A 21,610-nucleotide genomic window follows, 5' to 3' on the forward strand; every position below is an offset into this window, starting at 1 on the left:
GCGCCATTATTGACACCTCAAAATTTAGAACCCTCGAAAAGTACACATTGAGGATGGAAAGCTACTCCCAGGCTCCATTCGTTGATTCTCTGTGCAATTTTTCCTGTTCTGGTCAATCACGGAGTAGCAATTGCATGAATTGTATGGTCATCATGCTCATGCTCATGTTTCATAAAATTTATCAGTTTTGAGAGGAATAAATGAACTGCAGTCTTCAAGCCTTCCAGTCTTCTTGTCTTCCAGTCTTCCAGTCTTCTTGTCTTCCAGTCTTACAGTCTTCCAGTCTTTTAGTCTTCCAATCTTCCAATCTTCCAGTCTTCCGATCTTCCAGTCATTCATTCAAGTTTGTTATGAATATATACCAAATTCGTTACTGATACTTTTTGCATGTATCAGACAACTAGCAGCTGGAAGAATGGATTCTGAGATAATCATGACTTTTATTGGTTTAGTTTTCGATAAAAATACAATGAAGAAAAAAAATTCAGTTTGAACAAGGTAAAGTTTTTTTTCAAATAACTTCTTTTCTTCAAAAGTGCCCAACATGATTTTTTGACGGTAGGTAGGGAACATAATTATTAGACCTGTGCGCCGCCGCGCCACGCCGCCGGCCGCCGGTAATTTTTAACGTACGCCGACGCCGAACGGTAGATCGGCGGCGCGCCGCCGATGCATTTTTCCCGCGCCGACAATTCGCGAACTCTAAAATTGTTGACTCATAATTTTATCCACAAATCTAAGAACATTGTCCTTGGGTCGAATATACGACGTTAACTGATTGATGATTTATCACATCTTGATCATTATTTGGTATTACTGGTCGTCAATTGGATTACAAAATTAAAATAATCTTGATATTTTCTCGAAAACCATTACACGACACTCGTTATATAATTCAAAGATCCATTCTTGCTTCGTCAACTGGTTATGATTGTGAGCATATAAGTTTCAATTCACCATTCGTGTGCGTGAAATGGTCCACAAATTAAAAAAAAACTTCCACTTTCAAGATATATGTGCCTGAAATTTACGATTATGTGCCTGATCCTAATCTTTGCACGTAATCAATTTCACTGGAACGCAGTGTATTATTCATTGATTTTTTAACCGATTCTTAATTCCTAATATGCTACACACGATTCACCAGTCGAGTTCGTGAAACTGTTCATGATGTAATTCATGAAGTAATTAATTTTCCACATAATCTTATTATACTTACGTAAACAATTACAAGGAACTCATGGATTATTCGCTCTGCTTTTTGGTTTTGAAATTTCTATGTGAGCTATTGTGTACAACTGCTAGCAACCAGTCTCAGAGGCACGAGCATTAGATACAAAGACATTACTAGGACCTGTAACCCTATTATTCCTTTGTTAAAATTCAGAGAAATGTTCGGAATTAAATGAAACTGAACAAAATACATTACCTAGCCACAATTCATGTCCGTGAAACAATGTAGAAAACTATAAGACACGTGACTCTGTGTAAAAAATCCAACGGTAAGCTCAAGACTAAAATATCACGATAACACGACGAGAATTTACGAAAATTGTTGCACGTCGTTTAATTCTTGACTGTTTTAGTCAATAAAGTTAATACAAATCAATATTTCATCGAGTTATGAATTAGAATCATAAAAATATTAAACATATTCAGACACAACCACCTACTAAACATTTCAGTATAATGTTTTTTTTTACGTGAACTAGTTTTGTGAAAACACAACATTTATTTTCAATACGAGGTTTATTTATAATTGATTGAATCGTCACCTATTTTAAATTTTTTTTTCCCGAAGAATAGTTGAGCAAAGTGATCTTGACTTTTCGCGACGCTGGTGCACAGATGTGGCGATGCAGAGGGTAAGATGTCTAGTCTCATAAATTATTCATCGTGTGATCTAGCCCCACTCAAGAAAGATTTTCAGTGTCAGTTGCACCGGCCCGGTATCACAGACAAATAAGACGTAACAAGAGATGAATTTTCATCACTCGTAGAAAAAACGGTCGATTTCAATTACAAATCGGTGGCGTTAGTGAGATTTTGACACAGAGCTAATTGCGTTACTTAGTTTCCGCACTCACCCGAAAACGTTACGGTCTTTTTAATCTCATGCAAACCAAAACAAACAATATGGGCAGGAAATGAAAAATTCATTCTTGTCGAAGTGTCCAAGGTGGGAGTTGTTCACAACCATTTCTTAAGTTACAACACGATGCCGATCGGTGAGTAAGCACATAACAGGACGTTAGTAATTTAATTGATTCGGTGTATCGAATGTATGCAATGGATTAGAATTCGTTGTTCCCTGGAACTGCTGGAGAAATTGGCGGGGTGCAGGTGCTAGAAAAACTAGAGAACGCTCAGACCATTTTCAATCAGACTTGTTTAGTGATCAATTTCAACCTAACAGGAGCTAGCACGTCAAGTCGTGGAATGATTATGATTGATAGTAACTGTATATTTAGGTTTCGTCAGGGTGTAGATCTGTATTATTCCAGCAAATCGAGCATACTTTGCACTCAAGATAGAAGCAGACCGTACGTTGTAAGAAAATGTAGTGCCAGAGAATCGTATTCCTTATCATTGGCGATTTTGTACTTACAAGATGTAAAAGTAAACACCAGCCTGGAAAATGAAGTAATGTGTCTACCTTGAAAGGTGTCCTTACACGATCATTAAAAGTGACATTTCTGCGCAGTAATGCCAATAATAACGCCTCGTGTTAGGGTTCCTGATATCTGCGGGATTCTAAAAGAGCGACGGTAAACAACCCAGGGACAACTTGACAGATAATTCTTGTTTCATATATGCACCACCGATTTGGTGGTGGCGCTAGGATGCCTTCTCTGTATGAGTACCACGAACAACGAAACGAAAAAGTTTCAAGAGAAAAGCGTGTTTCGTTACGTATGTTATGAACGCCGTCAATGTGGCTAGAACAACATTTAGAAAAAGCTTATTCCAAAATGTTAATAAAGAAAACTATTATTAGAGAATAAATTTATCCCTAACTGAAAACCGTCAGCAAAGTTACATAAATCTTATTATATATTTAGCTGGAAGTCGTTGTTTTTAACAACCGGCTCTCTTCCCTCCTAAACATGTTTTGGTTTTCTTGTTGTGTGAAGTTTGAAACCGTTAAATCATTGGTGCTTTTTATCTCGAGAAATGTAAATGAAAAACATTTTGGCCAATGAAAGTACATCACCACCATTCGTTTTGAATAGAATTTGTGTTTTATTAGAATTCTAGCAGCAAAAAGAAATGGTAGAAATGGTATAAATGCTTTAATTGATTATTTTCCACAGATATGGAAAATAATAAATGGGATGCGCCTTTTTCAAATTTCGCTCCATTCGAGCCGCCATGACATCACCAAATCACCCCAAAATTTGCTTATGAATTCAATATATGGGAGCTGTCAATTGTCCCCGGGCTTTCGGTAAAGATGACTAAATAGAAACAAAAAACAATGAAACGACAACAACAATTAATTTCCTCAAACAAAACAAAAAATGTTTTACCGTTGCTTAATTTCCCAAATATAGAACAATAAATAATTATTATGGGTTATTGAAATACAGTCGTTACTCTGCATTCTTCAAATTTGTCCATTGCAATCATTATTTCATGCGAGGTCGTAGTATGCGACATCGCCAATTTTTCTATTTCGTTCTTCAAATTTTACAACTGTAAAAATAGTTCCACCTTTCATTTATTATCTTGCATTTGGCAAGCAGGGTGGTCACTATTGGAGCATCAGTTGAAAAAAAAATTGATATGGTTGCGAGAATTACATTTTGTGCAATGTGTTCAACAGATGTCGCTAGTACATCGTGGGCGATGATTTTTTAGATTTTCTTCAAACTGTAACGTTTGTTTGTATGTGTTGTGAAGTCTGTTACAATAGCAACCGAAAATTTGGGAAAGGAATTGTACTGTTAAGAATTTTTTTTAGTTACCTAGGCGTCAATATTCGTCACGCCGACACACGCCGGCGCGCCGCCGCCGATAGGGTCCAACGGCGTGACGCCGCCAACGCCGCCGCCGCCGGCCAAAAATGTCGCTTACGCCGCCGCCGATTAAAAATGCATCGTCGCACACCTCTAATAATTATAACATAATTAATTATCTTGGAACAAAATTTCATCCAAATCAAAAATGGGTTTTTTTGTAAATCGACCTTAAACTTTCAAAATCGATTTTTTTTTCAGTGTAGGAGTCAATGAAATTTTTTTTCAATATTTTTATTCGAAAATTTAACTAATTTTGTGAAAACCCCTTCTACAACATTTTTTGTTGAATTTGTCATTTTTAGACTATAGCCATTTGAAAAAAATGGGAAAAAAAAGTTTGGCCCTTTTCAAAAGACAGTCTAGATCATTTTTGGAAAAACAAAATATGCAAAGTGGCTTTTTGTGACAAAGTCTTCGTGTACAATAAGTTTCATTAGAATCCGAGAGGGTGCTGCCAACGTTTGTTCGAGTTGGCGCGAAATTCGTCTAATGGTGAAAATGAAATTTTGGAATATTTTCATAGCCTGGCAATATTATTTAAAACTAATAGAACTTTCTACTTTTCATGCAATAGGACTAGATAGAAAGGTAAATATTGAGCAGCTTCAGGCACTGCGAAAGAAGCACCTGTCTTTATTAAGCCAGGTTTTCGTGTTTCATGACGCCAACAGTTCTAAGGAAAATTAGTATTGGAACCCTATGTGTGGTAGAAAAAAGTTGGTCGAGAAATGGTGAACAAAGTTCTGATAAGAGACCCGGCAATTCTAGGGAAGCTCAAACAAAAATGGACGTTAGGCTATGTAAAGAGGGCGCCACCAGTACTCCTCGCTGAGGCGGCCGGGAACCCATCATCTAGATAACCTTTGGTAGTCCTTCGCTGGCGACAAACATGAGTAGGAGAATTTACGAAAACTACAAGCGTAGTGATCACCCGACAATCCGGTACGACATTGGTCAACTCAATGATGCTACAAGGTCAAGTACAATGACAAGGATCCAAGGGGTGAGTCGCTTAGCACAAATCGAATTGTGCTCACAAACAAATAGCGTGGTAGCTTGTGCCGCAATGTGCCACGATGTGCCACGGTGTGCCATGGTGTTCCACAAAACAAAAGCAATGGTTGCTATGAGTATTCAACTACACTTTGTTGACAGTTTTTGAGTTGTCAAAAGTGCGCCTCATTGTGCCACACATTGTGGTAACGAGTGAAATGATCGTGTATTACTGTGAATCGTAATCTTATCGTAGGTGATACAATGTGTATGGCACATTGTTCTAAGCGACTCACCCCTTGCAAGGATCTGTTTATGAAGACAACGTGCCCTCTTCCAGCTAGAAGGCGGTAGTCAGTTATTTTCGTCCGCGTCCCTTATCACCAATTTTTATAAAGTGATTCATCAACAGTGCTATTTTTGAAAATGAACCACCTTGGTTATGCAACTATTTTTTCCGATCTTTTTCTAAATGTAAATAATTAAGCAATCTTCATTTCGTTATATTCTGAATTGCACTTATTTTGTCGTATGTAATTTTAAATGTACTTTCATTTGATGGCATTGTAAGGGAACACGTATCCGCCGGTTGATGCCAATCGAGGTGACATTTCTTTAGACTGAGCAAACTAATTTATTTGTTTGTTTAGTGTTTATTTGACCAACTAGGAAACGAATCCACTGGGTCTTTAATGCATGTGGGAAATACGCATGGGCTTGTCTGAGTGAATGACTTTTGAATTATGTATGAGGGTGGAGAATTGATAATTCGCAAGATCAATTCAAATCCATTTGCGGCAATCATTTCAGCACGAGGAACAAATGTTTTATGGTCATATTTAATGCGTTACTTTTAGTCCATCACTTCTCATCAGTCAATTATACTGAGATAACAATAAGTACGTACTATTTGGAAACGGGGGGTGTTTGATTCGTGCATGATGTTAATATCGTTTAGGAACGCTGCATTTATATTTTTTCTGTTTCGTGTCTTCATTGTAATATCGGAACGTTTACTCGAACGAGGTGGAAAATTTCAAGTTACGGGATCTCAATATGCGTGTGATTATACCAATAAGGACCATTTATAAATTCTGCCACGCTATTAGGAGGAAGAGATATGACTAATTGTGACATAAATGGGAGGGGAGCACGTCATGTGCTTTGACGCAATCGGCCGTTTTACGCACGATTGCGCCATTTATAAGGAAATACTATAGAACATGAACACTTTTACAAGTAGCGGCATTAATGTGCTACTACAAAATGAAGGAAAAACTAAAGTAATTTGATTCGTATTATTCTCAGTCGCATCGCTTGCTTGAAGCAAATCCTGACTAACAACCCACCCACTACCCAATCCGTGGTGCTTATGGGAGTGTCACCGAGTCGGGGCCTTCCGTTAAGTAAGTACCACATCAACACTTCCTTTCTCATCCCAAGTTACGGTAAAGATGGTCGTGGCCCGCAATGGTGGCTCTCAGGCAAAACTCTCGCTTGGACTGGATCAATTGTTATTTCCAACCAATGCTCCTCAAGTAGTCTGGCTGGAAATGAGAGTCATCAGTCTGCAATCTACGAAGTATACCGTGCTTACGCAACACAACGCAACAACGTGCCCTCTTCCAGCTAGAATCAGTAGCACCAGGTAAATTAAACCGGAGCCAAAAAACAGACGACCCCAGTTTGCTTACTTATTCTCATTCGAGTAATCGAATTATTTACCCCGGAACATCGAAGCCCCGCGTAATCGAGTTTGACGTGCATTGCAAAAGACACACGTTATTAAAAAGTTTATTTTAGAATTCTTGCACAACGTTAACTCGTTGCCAAATGAATAAAATCCAACTGAAAATACAAATAACACCTTGAAATAATGAATAATCGACTAGGGTCAAAATAGGTACATTTACATTTACCATCGTAGGAAAATTTACTCTAACCATTTTATTTCCAATTTCTTCGCGAATGAGGCTTCAATTCACATACAAAGTTTGTGTACAAAATAACACAAACAAAGTTTGACGCGATTATCCAGATGATTCAATTGCCCGGGTTGATTTTTTTTAAATCCCCAGGTAATCGAGTCCGACTTGTATTCCATAAGTACGGTTCGTATGAATTCAGTAAATTTTACTACATTTTCATAAATTTTAAATAAATTAAACATACATGGATTCAAGCACAACGTTTAGACAGGGATTACCCCAAAGTCGCTTACCTCAACATCAACTATCAACAACGTTGGAAGTTTTATCGTTCTACCGTCATCAGCACAAAGTGTTGCTGAAGATAGTGTCGGAAAGCTATAGATTGGTTGTTAACCTTCCGGCAGTCGCGCTAGTGCACTGAGTGCACGCTGCTCTGAAAATCTAGTGAAATCGTCATAGAGCAGCCGCGGCTGCTCGCTCGGTGAGCCTTTTGCGCGACTTCCGGAGGTTTAAGTAACTCGTCAATATATGGAAACAAGCTGGATTCCATCACCAGAACACAAAGTACGTAACCAGGAAGTTGAAAAAGTTGGTGCAGAATGAAAAAAAAAACTTCGGCAGAACTAATATCGCTGCAGTTAGGAAACTCGAACATTTCAAAACGAAGCTGAGCGCTATTTTTAATATTAAGATTATATAAGGAAAAATATCTAATTGTGGCACTGTTTGCTTTGTTAGTTCCGTTGTTAATGCCCTCTGCGATGACCTGAAGCAGATTGTTAATCTGAGCAAATCTACAACTCACAGGAAGCGAAAAACTGTTTGTTTAAAATTTTGCGTAATCTTTCGGTATTTCGATGCATTTTCTACATTACAGGCACGAAAACAAATTTTCGCTGAAATCATGGTGACTTTCGACACATTCAATGGAGCTGTAGCTCACTTCGATGGATTCCAATAAACGAAAAAGCGAGAAGCTAGTAGTCCTTGTGACGGGTTTTACAGAATACCACAGAAAGTAGTTGTAGTATCACTGAAAACGGAACCGGAAGATCGATTGCAGAACAGGTGTACAGTATTTTGAAAAGATGGGGCATTGAACATTTTGTGTTCTTCTGGAAAAATATCTAGGAAGAAAATTTCTCGATCTACCTTGTAGACATCATGTCTACAAATTAGTGATGATGGTTGCGCACAACTGTTTTTTTTTAACTTAATCACTTTACTTGATGGCACGCTTTTCCAAAGCATTCGCGATGCGTGGGATGGTTTGGATCATGAATATGGTATGGATACCTACGGTATCTCTCCAAGCTGAATATTTGACTAGCGTTCATCGACAAATGTGTCGATGATGAGGTTAAGCGTGCAATGGTCAACAATTTGGAAAAGAAAAGTATAGAAAAAGGTCTAATAAGGGCAAACCAGCTCAAAGCTACACATATGTTACCAAAAATTCGTTGCAATATCTCGATATTCTGGTTAATACTGAGATCTTCGACACGGATCCTTCAGCATGGGCTAACAACGAGTGTTTTGTGCATGTTAAGCATGCTCGGAAAATTTAAGTGTCATTGATGATTGTGCTGAAAGAGCTGTAACTTTATGGGGACTGAAAAAAATGAATCGTGACAGTCGTTAAGAATAGGAACGGTCAACACAATTCTTCAAATGCAGCAGTCATGGCATATTCGCACAAAAACGAATAAATATTTTCCGATTTGATTGTTTTATGATATAACTTATGATATCTTAATATTAATAAATACGTATCATCATCGATGATGCTGTACATATTATTTAATAGGGGACGGGCATAGCGAAGTTGGTAAATCGATTGCCTTGTACGCAGCTTACCTGGGTTCGATTCCCAACCCCGCACATAGGGTTAGAGATTTTTCCCAAAAGAGATTTCTCCAACCTGAAAAGAGACGAATAACCCTAAGGTTAAAACCTCTATAAAATTTAAAAAAAAACGGTAGGTAGGTATGTCAGAAACATAACCGGAGTGGAGTAGAATATACTTAGGCTGTTAATTCGAATGCTACAATTTTTACTATCTTCTGCATTGTTACATTAAAATCAGCTATTTCGATATTTGTTGTGATGCATTATTCCCCATTGCTGTGGTTCATTTTACCCCAGCACAGATCCGTTTTGCCCCGCCTATTTTTCAACGAGCAATTTATAATGATTTTGAAAAATTTAAAAAATTTCATGTTTCTGTATATTTTTTTGTGATTTCAACCCAACCAACGTTTTATGGCTAAATGATATCAATAATTAAATTCTCCCGATTGATGGCCTATAGCTAAGTTATGATAAAATTTTCTTATAAATGTATTTTACCCCATCCATTCCTACATACGCTTGCATTACATTCACATAAATCACTTGCGATGCGTTTGTGCAAATGGAATCTTGGTCAAAAATTTCAAACGTGCACCCGAGACGCATACGTGGCAAAATTCAGATGGTAGGCTTGTTCCAAAGTTTCAAGTGGGTAATTACCAACTCAATTATTTTCAAATGGATAGTACTACCTTCACGACCCACATTACCCACCGGCTCTTGATTATCGAATATTTCTTTGCACATATGTATAGTGGGATCAAAATGCTGAATATTTTTAGAAATTGGCCACTTTAAAGTATGGCATGTACAAATAAAGTAAATTAAGGGCCAAATCGGATAACAAACAGGTTTTGAACTTATTGTAAGTTGAACTCACCCTATAGTTAAGAGCCAGCAGAAGGGTATTTGTGTGTGTAATGTCAGCATTAGAGAGTTAAGGCGAATGTCCTATAAATAATATGTTCAAACCTTCACCAAGCAGGTTTCTTAGTTAACCTTCATCAAGCAGATAGTCTTGGTTCTGAGTTTTCGCAATGACTCTATGCAATTTCCACGTATGAAAATAACCGACAACGAATGTAGTGCATTGTAATAGAGGATTTCACTGGTTGATCTGCGAAATGAGTCATTTAGCAGAAAATAAAATAAACCAGTGTTAATGTAGATGTACAAATCCCGTCATACATGCACCAGTTTCTGAAGGGCATGCTTGCCAAGAGTGAGTGATTCGTGACCTTGTGTCTCAGCTCTACTTTTTAGTATCTTGCGCATATGTCTGAATTCCATTTTGGTTGGCATTCAAACTGTGAACTGTTTGTGATGCAGAACATCGTGAAGTTCGGTAGTCATATTCTCCGACTTTCTTGAAATCGTTCGACGTATCTACGTGAAATTTCTTCCATGCATCATCTCTAAACCACCATATAAGTTCGGAGCTCATCAACTTGTCAAACTGATCTCGTGGCACTCACAGTGTTCACTCATTTATGCTGAATAAACAAATATTACACCAAGCAGAATAATGGTTAAAGGAAAAACAACACTCGCTATACAATCATCTTCTAATATGAAGCGCTCCAGAGACGAATTGGACAAAACAAATGATCATGTGGACTCCTTCGACCAACTTCTACCCCGTATCCAAGCAATGTTTGATGATGACGCCAAACTGGAAAAAAAGATCGAAGAGAGCAAATGTGATATGCAGAACGAAATATCTACACACCTAGAAAAAATAGTGTAAATTTACGTCTCCTGACCCTGACATATATGAGCATCAAAAATGACTTAGTTTTACGATTGATTTTAATTTTACATGACGTTTAATTTCGTAAATCATGTAATTTTACTCCACATACAGCGTTTATTCTGAATGGTAGGAAGTGTAATTTTATTTCTTTTTTTTTCCTTTTTTTATTAACGACTTATAGTGAGTCAATCTTTTTCTTTTTTTATATTGTAACGACATATAATTAGCAAGGGACTGGAAGGTGAAGTATTTTTCAAATATTAAGAGCCATAGTACTCAAGGGAGAGCAAGGATTTGAAGTAAGAAAGTTTCGAAAAGCGTGCAGTAGGGTCAATGAACAAGCTTAGAGTTTCCCGGTTACCGTGCTTCTGCAATATCCTTCCTTTTTAATTTTACTTGATGCTGGCTGAACTCAGTAATGCTTCAACAAGTATGGACCATCCATGCATCCCTCGCATTGTTATGAATTGTGCTCTGAGATCTGATCTGTTGAATATTTGTCATATTAACATCCAAAGCATCTGTGCTCGCCAGTTGAGCAAACTAAGCGAGTTTGTCCAATGTTTCATCAATAGCAAGTTTAATATTATCTGTTTAAATGGCTCACGGAAAACGTCAGTGACTCGGTGATTGCTGTTGATGGGTATATGTTTATTCGTAACGATCGAACCTATGGCAGAGGTGGTGGTATCTGTGTGTATTATAAGAAGAACCTTCATTGTAGCATTATCTCACATTCAGAGCTTACTCAGGTTAACGATTACATGAATTTGACTGAATATCTTATTATTGACGTCCGATATTAATCGACCAAATTTATGCTTGGCGTTAGCTATAATCCGCCTAGGGCCGATAGTTCTGAAATCCTCTATCTCAAATTTGCTGAGTTATCTACTCAATATTCCAATGCTATAATTGTAGGCGATTTTAATACCGACTTAAGCAAACCTTGTTATAAAACCAATAGATTTAAAAATGTTATTGACAACTTAGGTTTCACTTGTGTTAATTCAGAACCAACTCATTACCATTCGAGTGGTTCGTCATTGATTGATCTTCTACTTACGAATAATCCTGATTTTATACTAATCGTCAACCAATTTTCAGCACCAGGTTTCTCGAAGCATGATATAATATTCGTCTCTATTAATATTTCCTGCACGTTGATAGAAACAACAAGAACGTTTCGTGACTATGCATGTGCCAATACAATGTTGCTTCAAAATGCTTTTTGTTCAGTTGATTGGTCTTTATTGTATAGCATTGATGATCCTAATGGTAAAATTTCTCAATGTTAATTTATTGAGAATTTACAATGCAACATTTCCTATTCGCTGTTACAAGCCCAAACGTAATCCATGGTTCAACAATGAAATATTGAGCGCCATGATTGAGAGGAACATTGCCTATCGATCCTGGAAATCAACTAGAAGTAACAATGATTTTGACCAGTACAAACGTCTTCGAAACAATGTTACGCGTTTAATAAATCTAGCCAAAATGAATTACGCATCGAGTTACATTGCATCTTCTAATTCAAACAAAGAGCTTTGGCAACGGATGAAAGATATCAACGTAACCAAAACTCGTGCTCTTAATGAAGAATGTGATAGTACTAGTGACGAAATTAACACGCATTTTGGTAATCACTTCATCGCTGATAATAGCCATTTCTCGATTCCACCTTCTAATAAATATGTACGGGTTTCATTTCTCTGAAATCAGTGAAAATGATATTGTCATTGCAATTATCTCTATTAAGTTTAATGCTGTTGGTCTGGATGAAATCCCTCTCAAGTTTATAAAACTATCTCTTCCTTTTTTGAAATTCATTTTATGCTATATTTTCAACTTGATCATAACTACTTCAACATTCCCAACTGCTTGGAAAGCAGCAAAGGTAATCCCAGTGAAGAAAACTAAATCGTGCGCGAATCTTGATAATCTCCGCCCGATAAGCATTCTCAGAGTGCTTTCCAAAGCCATGGAGAGGATTTTTAAAACTCAAATTCAGGAGTTTCTGCAAAACTTTAATATTTTGCACAGATTACAATCTGGTTTTCGATCTGGTCATAGCACTACAACTGCTCTTTTGAAGGTTCATGATGATATCCACAGAGTAATCGACAAAAAAGGATTAGCATTACTTATTCTCATTGATTTCTCTAAAGCTTTCGACAGATTTTCGGAACATTTTTTTATTGTTCAATATTCCAACGTGTTAAAATGGATGAAACTTTTTGTACATTGATAAAACACTGAAACAAAACAATTTTAGCAGTTTTAAAGGTTTTCAGTATCTTTTATTCTAGTTGAACACAAATTATACGAATTTTGGTTACTCGAATTTTACGATACATTGAAATACTTTGTATAATACCAATTAACATCTATTTAACAATAAGTATCTTTCCAGAATTAATTTAAACAAACATTTGAATGAAAAACATTGACATCAATAACTTAAGGTGGGTGAACATGCAGGTTATGAAAGTCACCCCGGAATACGAAAACGGACTTCAACTTGAAATCATTTTTGAAAAAATAGCTGAAATCGGACAATTGTAGGTAAAACCATCCAATCTTGTTCTCCATAATCAGTACATGGTTTAAAAATATTAAACTTGAATAAAATATGTTGCGTCTAAAATGTGTAATGATAACTTCGAAAAGTAATCAATGTCACCCCGGTTTACGGTACTAGCTTTTCGTAGCACTCGTGTACAAAATTATATAATTCCTCAGCACATGACTTCACATTGCGGTAACACCTTACTTGTTAGGGGCATAAGTTTTTGGAACCAACTCCCTAACTTTGTTAAAAGAGAATCTTCTCTCAATAATTTCCGGTTGCATAACATGGCTTAACAGACGAAACTAGCAAATTAGTAATACAGTAGAAACTTGGTTAATGTAAGATAATTTAAGAGTTTGATTCTCCAACAGTAAATCCAATTGTAGAAATTTAAAAGGATGTACCTTACTCTACAAGAATTCAATAAATATAAATATATAAATATATATATATATATATATATATATATATATATATATATATATATATATATATATATATATATATATATATATATATATATATATATATATATATATATATATATATATATATATATATATATATATATATATATATATATATATATATATATATATATATATATATATATATATATATATATATATATATATATATACAATTAATCTTGTTCTATGGATCGTTATAAATCTATGTTTATAGTAGCATATACGATGATATGTAAAAAGTTGCCCCAGTTTGCCCCGAGTATCAAATTGTCCAAAAAAATAATAAAAGCACATTACCGTTGTGTTAAAAAAAATAATAAAAATAAATTTCAATTTGATAAATGAACATTTTCTTGGGAAAAAAAACCAGTCGGATTTACTCCACTATTTAAAGGTCGGATTTGCCCCACCGCGTCATTTTTCATTACGATGTAATTAAAAAAAATATGTAAAAAGTTGGACTAAATTCATCTATGCACTTTGTAGGACTTTAATCAAGGAATTTAAATCCGCTTACATTTTTTATGCAATCACTTTACCAATCAGAAATATCCTGTAGTCAATGATGCACAAAAATCTGATCAAAATTTGTAAAAACACACTTATTGTCGTTTGAGCATCTCAATGTAGACTTCACAATTCACTCATGATGGCAAGAGTATATACGATGGTTCTTTTGTTCTAGACGCACTAACTGTCGTCGTGAGCTCGTTTGTTACTCTAACTTGGCAGATGTACAAGTAGAATGAACGGTTTCCTTTGTTCTTAAGAAAATGCACACAAAAGTACTGTGTTGTGGTTCATTTTGCGCTGGTTCAGTCAGCGGTAGAATTTCGTGACCGGTGTCTTTGGTGGTTGTAAATCGACTGACTTAAAAAAATTTGTTTGAATTGTTTAAGAGGTTCTATCAATAACATGCTTAAGAGGCTCTACCACTTTGAAAAAAATTAAATAAAATTTGTTCTCTCAGGTCCAAAAAAAAAAAAAAAATAAAACTATAGTTGCCCCTTGAAAAATTTGTGAAAACCGCTTATATACGACAATTTAGCTAAAAACGGCCATTTTTCGTATATCGCATTTGTGAAACCTCTAGATGATTTTTTTTAAATTTCGATTATAGAGGTTTTAACCTTAAGGTCATTCGCCTCTTCGGGTTAGAAAAATCTCTTATGAAAAATTTCTAACCCTATGTGCGGGTTTGGGACTCAAACCCAGATGATTTTTAGAAAATTGATTCGCTCTACAAAAATACTTTACATATCTTTTATTCTATTGTTGAGAACCATAACTTATCGGAAATCCAAAAAGACTTTCAAATCGAGACCAGCCCTTATTGTTAGGAGGAATGAAATTAGACATACCACGAGTCTCATCATGGTGTCCGTAATGCAGCCAATCAATTTGATTTTCATTTCAACTTTGCAATACAAACATGGACCGCTTTACTATGGAAACTATATCAATAGTGATTCCGCGTATTTGCTAGTGGTCCTTCATTCCATTGCTTGTTGAACATTCAGAAGAAAACAATGCTTCGAATCATCTTACTGTTACGGCGATGTGATTATTTATCGTTTCGTTACAATCGAAAAAAAAAAAATCATTTGATCCTTTTTTGTTAGAGTATGAAAAAATTGGAAACCCCTACGGCATTCGGACGTTCTGCAATACCTGTATCAATGTTCTACGAAACGAGACCGAAACCCGACGTTACAGTACGCATATCAGCACAAAACGGAAGAGTACTTCAAAGACATCGCCAAAAGCATATGAAATAATGCATGATCGGTTACTGGGGTTGCAACTATAATCTTCCAACAGCGTTTCCATTACATAGAGTAGACCGGGGTGAAAAAGCCAATCACTTTTCATTTGCACATTGGTTGGTCGCTCTTCGTCTTGGAAGCATAAAACACAAGGAATCATGAAATACGAAGGAGATCTTAAACGTGAGTTGTCGACTGTAACAGAATATAAATATATCGGCAATGTCGTTAACAAACAGCGTGAATAACAATGATTCGATTGTACTGCCTTGAGGAACTTTAGCTGTTTGAAAATTGATTGGGCAGTGATAATACAAATAGCAACTTAACGATGAACGAGATAGATCGATGCCAGTCATAGAATCTACTTGTGAGACCAAATTTTTTTAGCTTTGCAATCAGAATATCGTGATTCACGTTGTCAAATGTGGATTTCAAATTATGTGCAAAAAATTTCAACTGGATGTACACTTGAAGTATTTTGCAAATGTTATTCACACAAGATGCTAAAAAGGTCATTGGATTGGTTTCCAGCGAACGGCCAGGAGAAAAGCAATGCTGACAAGTGCACGAGTTTTTTTTTCCTATATAAAGTTGAACCATCAAGATGTTCAAATGATGCAATACATATTAAAATAAATGTAACATCACTTGGATTAGCGGGTCTAGATCACTAAAGACCAATCAAAGCAGCTTTGACCATATTGGCCACCTATAACTCCCGGGGAACTTGCTAAGTTCCTAAGATAATGTCATACTTATTTGACAACAAAGTCATGACTGATTTTTATGAATTTGGTTTCGAATGATACATACTCCCATTGACTGCTACGGAATTTCATTCAGATCTGACTTTTGGTTCCGGAGATACAGATTAATTATTACAGTTAAATAGTAATTTTTCATAGGAATTTTTCATGTAAATGGACATCAAATTACTTCAATTTGGAGATTTAAATCACTAATGGCCAATTAAAGAGTCAGAATATATTGTCCACTATCGATAATATTGATGTCCATGCAACGGCCCTGCTACCGGTTTTGCCTTTGAAATTTAGATATTTAGATAGTTTGTTGAATTGACAGTTTCGATATCTTAATTAAGGACATAATATACCACTCAACTCAACTCATCGAGGCAGGAAAATGTGTGTCACATCATTTTATAAGAGATGACTGAGCTTATTTATCCGACTATAGGCTCAAATGAAAGGACACTATAAGCTGCTATGGAATTTTATAGGGATTTGAGAACCAGTAGCTCCAGCTTACTGATGCCAAATTAAACCCGTCACTTGCGGATAGAGCATTAAATTTGTTGTTACAAGCAAACGAATTTTCGAAATAAGATATCTGCTTATTTTGAACCCAATCGCAAGCTATAATCGTAATATTAAAAAAAACAACCAGCTCACTCAGTAGGTAGAATCGTGATGCATCGTTTCTTGCAACAAAACGAGCAGAACAATGTGAAATGTCAGTGGAGCCCATAATTTGTGTGCCCGTATAGAATATAGAACCTTTTGCAGCTTCCAGACAAAACGACAAACCACTTATTCTGCAAGATTTTTACATTGTAGAAATTGTTGCACGCAAATTTTAATATAACTAAAATGAAAGTATACATTTAGGAAGTTTGGGTTACTTACATTTTCCCAGATTTTTGAAAAATCGAAACTACGAGGACTAAAACGTATGTCAAATTTTGATGGTCTTGAAGTAACTGTGAAGTGACAGATTTTGCCAAATATTTTAAGCTGAACTGCTTTGAAAAATAGTGGCAGTCCTGCATATAGGTCCTTCACATTCGCTTAAGACTTGTTTACCTATTTAACTAATCCGAATGTAAAAACACAAGCGGCGGCCCTGCAAACCATCAATCGTATAACAATGTAGAGAAAGACTCGTAAAGATATCTATAATGAGTCAAAATCAGTCTACTTTCTACTTCTGCCCAAGTCAGACGTACAATCGTACCAAGTGAACAACAACTAGCAACCTTGTCTTGAGAACAAAGGAAACTTTGAAATAATTCTTGCGATCATGAGTAAAGTTGACGAAAAATCTCTGCTCCGACAGAACACAGCGGTCGTTGACTTTAAATTCTGTTCCATAAGATTTTGTTTTCGTGAAGTGGAATACCTGCTGAAGGTGAAGATGCAGCTTAGGCACAGACTAACAGACATAACACTATGAGGGAATTCCCGAAAAAAACATCGATCCGACAATTTTCCCAGAACACTAGCTCTACCTTTTATTCGCAGTCCCAAACACTTATTTACTGGTGGGTTACCCCTCAGGTTTGGGAACAATTTTTCACTAGTGGTCTATCCCCCATATGCTTGTTCATATGTCAGTGGCGCCATAATTTCAAATGTGGCCACAGTCCCAACTACAAATATATTTAAAATGACCGTTAAAGCGGGCGAAGCTTTGTTTTTGAGTGTTATGTCTGTTAGTCTGTGGCTTAGGCTCAAGGATGTTATATATCTACAGTATCATCATCTTCGCAATGTAGTACTCATATCATTCAACACGTTAGCCCAAGCCGAACGTTTCGTTTTGCAGAATATCTTGAAGCACGTGGCTGAAAGTGATAAAGTTGGAATTAAGATTCCCGTGTAAATAGAAAAGGACTATGTAGATGTAAAGCTGCATGACCTATCACCACGTACCCCTCCTGATCTAGTTGCAGAATACATGTCACAATACGGAGAAGTAGAATCCGTTACACCTGATACGTGGAGAAATTTCTTCCCGGGTACACCTAACGGTGTTCTTGTGGTGAGGATGCGGATCGAAAGACCTATCCCCTCCCACTTGACTATAAAACTCAAAACCTACGAAAATGCTATTATTAATCAAACTACGTTATGCACCCACGAGGGGCAAACTCCTACGTGCAAGTATTCAATTGCAATACCCGAACCACAAACGGTTGCAAAATTTGTGGCAGCAGTTCAGTCCATATTGACAACTGCCAAAGCAGCATCCAGCACCCCAAAAACCATTGTAAACAACATCAGTGAAGAAGATAATAACAATGACGACGGATTTACATTGGTCACCCGTATGTGCAAAAAGCAGGAAAGAACATCTGGTCGCGAGCACCAAGGCACTTTTAACGATGATGGCATTGATGTGTAGGACAGGAGAGAATTGAATGGTCCCCCCGACGCAGTAGGCGAGCCGCGAAAGAAGGTCTCCGCTGGCAATAAAAAGTTGCGCGCACGAGATCCAACGGACAATCAATAATATTTGTTTTTATTTTTATTTTTTACATATTGTAAACACATGAAAGATCCACGGCTCCGTTAAACTACCGCTATGAGCCGTGTCAAATAAACGAAATAAAAAAAGAGTCAAAATCGTTATCACTGTCGATTTTAATCATCAGAAATTGATTTGTAATCGCATATTACTAAAAATATGATTTGAATACAACCTTTCATTCAAAATAGGATTGATGTTCTATTTAAATCGTGTTCGATCGGAGTTGGTCGTAGAGCACTGACCACTTATATTTATATAGCTACAAATATTGAAATTATTCAAAATCGTATTTTTGCTCACATTTGGTCGTATTTTACTTCGATCAATTTCGGATTAACAACTTATTAAAGTCATTGTGGTCGTTCCTATGTGTGGGAACAGTCAGTAAGCAACATTAACATATTTACGACTTCGACAAAATGATTTCAAAAAGTTAGATACGACTTAATATTTCACAACATATAAGAAAACCGATTTCGCGATTTTACTTACGACTTATCTCATATCTTTGAAATGAGATTGCTGTATTAATGTGCATTGTTTATCGGAATAGAGTTTCTGTACAATCCAAACGTCGTATTTTCGAATCCCATCTTAATACCATTGGTATATCGGCGCATTTTTCTTCCTAGGCCCATTTTTAACGTATTTTTGTTATACTGGAGATTGTTGATGTGCTTAATAACTGTTTTACATTTCTTATAAAAGAAATGTATAGAATTCGCTCAAACTTTCAAGATTTTTTCCGAGGCCCGGAGGGCCGAGTCTTATATACCAATCGACTCAGCTCGACGATTTGGGACAATGTCTGTGTGTGTGTGTGTGTGTGTCTGTGTGTGTGTGTGTATGTAACGGACAAATTCTCATTCGTGTTTCTCAGCAATGGCTGAGCCGATCTTATCCAAACCAATTTTAAATGAAAGAACTAAAAAACAGTATGAACGCTATTAATTTGTTTTTGATTCTGATGTTTAGTTTCCAAGATATGAATGTTTGAATGCGTAAAAATGGCGTTTTTCGCAGTTTTTTTAAATTATCTGCCGAAATTGACAACATTAACAATTTATATGTTTTTAGACAGCTTTAACGAATACCTTTCGAACAAGCTATAGATTGTTAAAATCGAACTTTTATCAAAAGAGATATTTAACATTAAATGCGGACGAAAGATTTTTATCATTTCCCATTGCCAGAAATATGACCATAAACATGTAATCTATTATTAACGCCAAAACGGCTTATTTTAGGTCAATAGTATCTTCGGAAAATTTAATGGAGGCAATATGCGCTTTCTTTTGGTATTGTGCTTTTGCTGATTAATCCCCCTATGAGTGAGATATTTTCACAAATTTTCTTGGAAGTGATTATATCGAAATGATATCTTCAGCAAATTTGTAGCTCTTACTTTTGCGAATAACTTTACTAAAGACTTTAAATATCTATTTTGAATACTTTAAAAGTTATGGCTTGTTGTTTGTTGATTACTCTTTGTCGCCTATTTATTGTTCAATATAGTAATAATCCATTGAAATAAGCTAAACATTATTTCGATAAAACGAATTTTGTATTTCATTTTACTATCTACAACCGCTAGAAATAATCACCGAACACTTCCAAGTTGTCTGTAAGGAACTTGATAACTTATCAGTACTAAAATGTTCATTTGTGCGAACCTTCTGACTGCAATATTTCTAACTTATAACCATCGGATCGATCTGAAACATATCGGAAAATAAAAAGCGAAATAAATAACTCCAAGCAACGGCGTAGCCAAGAGAAGGTTTTGGGGTACACCATACAACCCTCCCTCCCCCACCACACCAAAAAAAAAAAATTGGATTGAAGTTGAAAATTTATTGATGCTGACTGATTTAATTCAATATTACAATAACAATTATCTGATCCGTAGATTGATAACCTGTTGTTGTAAACATCATGAGGACTTTTGATAAATTGTCGGAATGGGGTCCTGATAAGTAACTGATCTATTGGTCTTGATTTCACAGTTGTCTAATAGCATCAATATCAAATTCCTACCTGAAAACATTCCAATAGAAAATTCCAGAGTTCTGTAATCAATCATAATCCTCAGATTTCTTTTCAAATTGAGCTCGTTTTTGTAGATATGTACTGTGATAAGGGTCTTTATTTAATAGGAAGCGAAGTTAAAATTGATTTAATGTCTATGAAACATAGAACTGCGCACCAAAAAAATGCATAACTTTCAACATTTGCTAAAAATGTTTTTGCCTTTCTCATTCACTCTAAAATTCGTCAATCTAATCCCGACCCGGAGAGCCGTGTGTCATATGCCAATCGACTCAGTTCGTCGAGATCGGAAAATGTCTGTGTGTATGTATGTGTGTATGTGGAAAAAAAATGTGACCTCTGTTAATCAGAGATGGCTGGACCGATTTGCACAAAGTTAGTCTCAAATGAAAGGTACAACCTTCCCATTGGCTGCTATTGAATTTTTTTATTGATTGGACTTCCGGTTCCGGGGTTACGAGTTGAAGAGTGCAATCACACAGCAAATTCCCATATAAACTGAAATGAAAAATTTTCAAAATCAAATTTGTATTTTTGAGGCCAAATGATTTTAAAATGCATGAAACATTGAGATGTTTGACAAAAATTGACTTCTTTGGACTTTGGTACATTTTTGCCTTTCTCATATAGAAAGGTTATGCAATCACTCTAAAAATCGTCAATCATACCGGCCCGGAGGGAATATACAGTGAGGGGTTGCTACTTTAAAATTAAAACTAGTTTAAAATTTCTTAACAAGTTGAAAATTTTCGGCAGGACCCGGACCTCCCGGATCTTTCTCCATGATCCGTCGCTGGTTTCAAGCGATGTTTCAGTATCACAGTATGTTGATTCATTGTATGTATGTGCAAATCGTACTGAACATGCAATATTCATTTCCACCATTGTATTGAACATAACCAGCCATGGAATCTTAGTCTATACAAA

General features: G+C 36.1%; 1 protein-coding gene across 7 annotated transcripts in view; it reads right to left on the reverse strand.

Annotated features, from left to right (window-relative positions):
• LOC131694198 (ras-related protein Rap-2a-like) overlaps window positions 1–21,610 on the reverse strand; it is a 140,367-nt gene that overhangs the window by 96,621 nt on the left and 22,136 nt on the right. For 5 of the 7 annotated variants that reach the window (XM_058982692.1, XM_058982691.1, XM_058982689.1 and 2 more), the window contains exon 2: window positions 8,804–8,867. The exons of the other annotated variants lie outside the window; for them this stretch is intronic. The gene's annotated coding sequence lies outside the window, so the exon portion shown is untranslated. The remainder of the gene's footprint in view (window positions 1–8,803; window positions 8,868–21,610) is intronic. 7 annotated transcript variants of the gene reach the window in all.

The sequence above is a fragment of the Topomyia yanbarensis genome, chromosome 3, assembly GCF_030247195.1.
Source record: "Topomyia yanbarensis strain Yona2022 chromosome 3, ASM3024719v1, whole genome shotgun sequence".
Classification (NCBI taxonomy): domain Eukaryota; kingdom Metazoa; phylum Arthropoda; class Insecta; order Diptera; family Culicidae; genus Topomyia; species Topomyia yanbarensis.